This window comes from Symphalangus syndactylus, chromosome 4 (genome assembly GCF_028878055.3).
Source record: "Symphalangus syndactylus isolate Jambi chromosome 4, NHGRI_mSymSyn1-v2.1_pri, whole genome shotgun sequence".
In the NCBI taxonomy this organism is placed as follows: Eukaryota; Metazoa; Chordata; class Mammalia; order Primates; family Hylobatidae; genus Symphalangus; species Symphalangus syndactylus.
In genome coordinates this window covers 50258386-50265523 of record NC_072426.2, presented here as the reverse complement: position 1 = coordinate 50265523, position 7138 = coordinate 50258386, and positions in this window count along the sequence as shown.

Here is a 7138-nt window from a genome sequence, read left to right as displayed (position 1 = left end):
GGATACGTAGCCGACATACCTGGCCCATGGGAATTTCCAAGAAACAGATTTCCTTTGTTATGTTTGTTATGTTTTTTTTTTCCCTATTCCAAAGTTAACATCATATTTTTATACCAAGGCAGTGGTTCAATGAGTTAGCAACTACCTACATTTAAAGAAAACTGATAGTGAATTAAATACAACATATAGTCATTATTGAAGGAAATGAATCCAAAAACCAATTATTTTTAATACCAGTGTTATTACATTAGGTACTAGTACCTAATGTATTAGTAGTACCTAATGTATTAGCAGGTGGTTTGTAATCACCTGCTACATTTCATGTTCAATTAGTATGTCACATTGCTAATAAATTTATGTATCATCAAATGTACAGCAGGAAGAAAATCTATCTTATTGAAAATAAAATTAATAGAAACCAAAAGTGGTTTTTAAAATGCTAGTTCAGTGGCCGGGCGCGGTGGCTCACGCTTGTAATCCCAGCACTTCGGGAGGCCGAGGCGGGCGGATCACGAGGTCAGGAGATCGAGACCACGGTGAAACCCCATCTCTACTAAAAAAAAAATATAAAAAAATCAGCCGGGCGTGGTGGTGGGCGCCTGTAGTCCCAGCTACTCGGAGAGGCTGAGGCAGGAGAATGGCGTGAACCCGGCAGGCAGAGCTTGCAATGAGCCGAGATCACGCCACTGCACTCCAGCCTGGGTGACAGAGTGAGACTCCGTCTCAAAAAAAATAAAAAAATAAAAAAATAAAAATAAAATGCTAGTTCAAAGAAATTGTGATTGTTTTATGCTTTTCTAAAGCTCATCGGGCACAGGGGTCATTTCTAAGAGCAACTTTGTACCATATTAAGTAAACATGCATAATAAGAAAGACTAAATTATCCTGTGGTATCAATCATTGTATAATTTTGGAAAACTGCTGGCCTCTGGGCAATAGAAAAACAAGTACTACAGTCACAAATAAAATTCACAGAAATCTTCTCAGGATATTAAATTGCCTATAGAGCTCTTGTATAGCAGAAAGTACCAACATATTAAATAATATCCAAGAAATGTGTATGTGAGTTTTCCATCCAAGAGTCTAAAATGGAGCTACTTAATCAATGCCATAATTTTTTCATTTAATGATAGTTACTCTTCACATTAAATTCTAAACTCTCATCTTTTCATCTCTTCTCTATCTGTCCTAATTTCTTTTAAGAGAGTTTCCCCAACTTACAGCACTGTTGTATTATGCTAAATTAAATTACAAATAACTCTATTCACTGTCTAGTTAAATGACATTAAACAATGCAGGAACTATCTGGAACTATGTTCCTTTTGGGTGCTGCCATCAGTAAAACTAATTGGCAGTTCTAAAGCTTTTCAGTAATGTTTTTCTTTATAATGATACCCTTACAGTGATACAAGAGTCTCAATTGTTTTCATTCCTTCTCCAGTAAATATGTGTCGACTGCCTGTTATGCAAAGGCATGATACTGATGTTATCACAAAAGACTAAATTACTTTAAAAATTAATAGTTAAATGAATCTTATAACAATTTGCAAAAAAAGGTAGCCAAAAATAGGCAGGTATCTTCAATCTTAATATTAAATAAATAAAATTTTTTAAAATAAATTAACATTTTTTCAAATATCCCCAGTGATTAAACAAAATGCCATGTTGAGGATGTGATTGTTATAATTGGTCCAACTTTCTTGAAGAACCATTTGGTTTTATGTTTTAAAGTACTAAAATGTGTGCTGTCCCCTTAATCTACAAATCTTATCTCTAAAAATATTTCCTAAGGAAATATTAACAAGTATGCAAACATTTATTTATAAGTATTCCATTAAAGTTTTATTTATAGTACAAAAAATAAACATGACTATCTATATATAAATAATGTTTCATTCAAATAGTAAAGTAATGTTGACATTAAAATAGCAATGTACGTTATATATATTTACTGGTAAGGAAGGATGCTTAAGTTTTATTTTGATTGATAAGAGTAGGTAATACAGGTGGCAAATTATAAGCAATTTGTGTTAAAAAATGTTATATGTATATAGGGAGGTAGTTAAAATATATAAGCCATTAAAATATTTAGAATGGTTTTCTCTGAATAATTGAGTTATAGGCAATCTTATTTTTCATCTCTAACAACTTTCTCTGATTTTCTATAGTAATTATGAATGTTGTAATTTTTTTAAAAATTTCTAAAATAAAAATTAACTTAGAAAACTAAGAATTCATTACTGGTATATTCATTCACTATCTACTCAAAAGATAACAAGCAAAAAGTATTTTATTTCACAGCTAAGCTTGAAATAAATTTTGTAAATTCTTTAAACACAATATTGTTTCACTTGCACAACAACATCCCTTACTTTCTCTAATAATTATCCAAAGTTATCTTCTTCCACATAGTCTTTGTGGAACCATTTATAAGAACTCCCAGTCATAATTGGAAGGGCAGGCAATAACAAAAGCAGAGAAACTCCAAGAAATCATGAAAGATTTGAAGGAATTATCCCAGGAAGGGAAAAACAAGGAAGGCCTTCAAGGCAATCATTGGTACTGCAGCGACTCTCTGTCACTGTTGCTAAGGGACATGATAAGAAAACACAAATGCAGTCTGGTAATCCCAGAAATGAGTTCTTGGCTGATCAGTAGAAAACCATCCTGTTTACTAGTAAAATGAACGCGTACATTCTGTGTGTGATCTGTGTGACCTGTGAAGCAGAGCTTATCATTTCTTCCGGAGCATCATTCCATCCCCGTCCACTGAGTGGAGACTCATGATCAACATTTTCTCACTAGGAGTCATATTTTCCCAAACAGGATCCATGGAAAATTGACAGATAAATGTCAAACACACATTGCAATATCATGGCATTCTATGTCCAAGGTCATGTCCCTGTGAACTGTAATCTGTATAGATTGTTAACACCTAAATATGTAAATTTTATGAGGAGCGAATCCATATCTTATTCACCACTTACACCTAGCACCACATAGAAAGAATATAATCAATGAATACTTATTGAATGCATGAAGATTGACTAATAGATGAAATTATGAATTAAATTAAAAATTTGGGTTATAAACTAAGAAGAAAGTACAACATTACATATACAATATGATTGCAGCTATGTGAAACATTTGCATCTGGGAAAGGTAATTTGCAAATATTTGCATATGAGGGGAAGAAGGGTATGAATTGTTGGAGGGGGGCTCCTTTATTTCTTGTTTCTTCCATCCTATTGTCAAGAATAGAGATTTGATAATGAGTTCTATAGGCTTCTTTCAACCTTGAAGAAGAGAGTAGAACTGAGAGATGTCAAGGATTAGAGTGTGAAGTTAGAGGCCCTGAAAACTTCCTGGAGTTGCCACACCAGCCTTGGGCCAATTACTTCAGACTGCTTATCTAGGTTTTTACTTATTTAAGCCTGCACTCTTTGGGTTTTTTGGTTGGTTGTTTCTGCTGTATGCCTCTGAACCTAATCCTAATCAATCTGTCATTCAAAAGAATCTAAGATTCATTCTATATTTAGCATAAATAAACAATTACAAGTGTTAATTATAATTTTAAACTAAGTATGAATATTTTTATTCATAATATAGCTTGTTATACTACATTACTGAATATCATGTATTACTTTTAATATTCTAAACCTGTTATTTATCAAAGTATTTACCAAAATGAAAAATGGTACACTACAATATTTTGTCATTGTTAGTAATCATTAAATTTAAATGTTTTGTAAATAGTTAAACAGTTTCGGTTCATATTTTTCTTCTGTTTCTGGTTGATTTTCCACTCTAACAATCAGAACAGTCACTTTTATTTTCAGTTTTTTCTCTTTGTTTCAGGACCATCATGTTCCACTCATGGGAACTGGCTAACTCTATTTAGTTTTGGCAGTCACAATATATGTTCCCAGGACAAACAGCCCATGTACACTGTGAATTGCATACACAATTCCCAGCTCAGAATAATGCTACATGTTAACAAGCAGATGCATACAGCTGGCTTTTTAAAAGACTTGGCAAAGTTCACTCTGTTCAGCTTTCTTAGGCTCAATTCTTACAGGATTTTTCTGAATATTTTACATTGGCCTTACTTTATACTAGAAGATTTAAATTGAGAAAAAAAGAAAGCTAAACACACATAGTGCATATACAATGATTAAGTCCCAGAGTTTTTCTTTTTTAAGACTTGGATGATCCAAACTTCAATGTCACCATTTCTAGAAATAAATATTGCAGATGCTGCTGATAACAAATCAAGTATAATGAGGCATTAAGAAATGTCAGAAATGTTTATTAAAATATGTGCTAATTATGTGGAATAAAAAGCAAAAAGTAGATTTTATTTTGGCAAGCCAGAGAGAAAATATGGGAGCATGAAAGAAATGCAAACTTTGCAAAGATTCCAGTTTACTATATACAAGAAAAATAGCATGTAATTTTTAATTTTTTTTTTGTACCAATTCTATGCTACACAGTTAAAAGAGAGTAGCTTCTGCTTAAAAGTTTATAATGGTCACAACTCAAATAGACAAGAGGGAGGGAAGGAGGGAGGGAAGGAACGAAGGAAGGAAGGAAGGAGGGGAGGGAGGGAGGGAGGGAGACAAATCAGGTATAATGCTTTGCACGAGCAATGTTACAATTAATTTCTCTAGCAAGCATGAGTTTCCAGTGAATGCCAAGGACATCATCATTTGGTTATATATACATGAGCCATTAAAAACAGATGTGCAATGCTCAGATATGATTCATGAGTTATATTTTAGTAAATTTTATTAATGTACATAAGGATATAAAAGTTAATTGATTTTGCACACATTTTCATGACAATAGAATGTTTAGTTGGGAAATTTTTCACTAGGATAATGCACAACTCAGTGGTCACTAGTTATATCAAGCTAGTGGTATTACAGTTAACAATTTTTCAAAACTATGATTATGAATATAGTCAGAAAAGGTAACACATAGGACAGTAAATTAAGAGTTAAAACTATAGGCTCAGTTCAATGGTTCCTTCTCTAAAAAGCCTATCCTTCAGCCTGACCTGCTTTCTCTAAACAAATATGGCAGCTGATGTGTGCCTCTGACATGACACTGGAGTCTTCTAGCTCACATTAAAATTATGCGTAGGTAAATTGTACATGAGTCATTGTCCCAGCATCCTACATAGTCTCTTTTCCCCCAATCTTGTTCCTCTTTAATCTAGCTATTCTCAAACCTGAGCATACATTGGGATCATGTGAAACATTTCTTAAAACACATAGTGGTGGGCTCCTATCCCCATAGTTTTTGATTCTGAGGATCTAGAGGATCGAAAATTTGCATTTCGGCCGGGCGTGGTGGCTCACGCTTGTAATCCCAGCACTTTGGGAGGCCAAGGCGGGCGGATCACGAGGTCAGGAGATCGAGACCACAGTGAAACCCCGTCTCTACTAAAAATACAAAAAATTAGCCTGGCGTGGTGGCGGGCGCCTGTAGTCCCAGCTACTCGGAGAGGCTGAGGCAGGAGAATGGCGTGAACCCGGGAGGCGGAGCTTGCAGTGAGCCGAGATCGCGCCACTGCACTCCAGCCTGGGCAACAGCGAGACTCCGTCTCAAAAAAAAAAGAAAATTTGCATTTCAAACAAGTTCCCAGATGATGCTGATTCTATTGGTCCCGAAAACATTTGGAAAACCACTGATTTAATTTTTTCTCTACCCAGAAGACAGAGAGAGCTTTAAAAATACAGACCAAAGGATTAAAAAAAATGTGGTATACATATACAATTGAAATACTAGTCAACCTTAACAAAGAATGAAATCCTGCCATTTGTGACAACCTGAATGAAACTGAAGGACACAATGCTAAGATACACCAGACACAGGACAAATACTGTGGAATCCACTTACTTATATGAAGAATCTTAGAAATGGCAAACTCATAAAAGTAGAGAGTAGAATGGTGGTTGCCAGGTGCTGGGGAGGGGAAAATGGAAGGTGTTTGTCAAAAGACACAAGGTGTCAGTTTTGCACGATGAATAGGTCCTGCAGGTTTACCCACAGCATAGTGCCTACAGTTAACAATACTGTATTGTACACCTAAAAACTTGCTAAGAGGGTTGATCTTAAGTGTTCTTATCACAAGTAATAATAATAACAATAACAAATAAAAGAACAAGAAGGAACCTTCAGAGGTGATGGATAGGTTTATGGCATTGATTGTGATGGTGATTTCATAGGCATATACTTATCTTCAGACTCATTAAGTTATATATATTAAATATGCATAGCTTTTTGTATAGCAACAATTCCTCAATACAGTGAATATATATAGTTGAGAAAAAAGAATTCTACTACCTTAAGTAGTTTAAATAGAAAATACTTCTTTAATTCCAACCCACTTTTCTGCTGAAGGCTATTTCTCACCAGCTCCTCCATCACACTCCAGAAGCAGCCATATTAAACTTTGTTTGGATTCTCAAATGCAGTAAGTTTTCTTTCTCTTCGGAGGCTTTATGTATGTTCTTCCTGCAGCACTTATTTCTGCCTTCAACTGGCTAACTGCTGCTCATGTTTCGTGTGTCAGACATATCTTGTTTGAAGAAGCCTTCCCTATCTACAAAGGAGGTGCCGCTCCTATGAGTTCACTAAACTCTACTTCCCATGTCAGCCTGGCAACAATACCAGAGCTCTTCACTGTTATCCAGTCCATGATGGATAGAGGCAGCAACTATTTAGTTCACTGCCATGTAACACAGGACCTGATATGTACTGGCTGCTCAAGAAAAATTTGCAGAATGAATGAATAATTGAATAAGTGAATGGACAAACAAATGTCCTGGCTGACCTAGCAGACTAAATTTACAGAATAAAGAATTTGGTGGCTGAATCTTTGTCTCCTTCATACCATCTGGAATAGTTCCTTGTGTACAAGCACTATCTAGTGATGACTGGGTAAAAGAAGAGGTAGATAAGCATAGAAATAGATGAAGTGTGGAGTGTGGTAACAGGACACAGAGCCAAATACTTCGATTTAGTTATAGTATTTGAAAAAGCTAGATAGCCAGGCACAGTGGCTCACCCCTGTAATCCCAGCACTTTGGGAGACCAAGGCAGGAGGATCACTCGAGACCAGGAGTTCAAG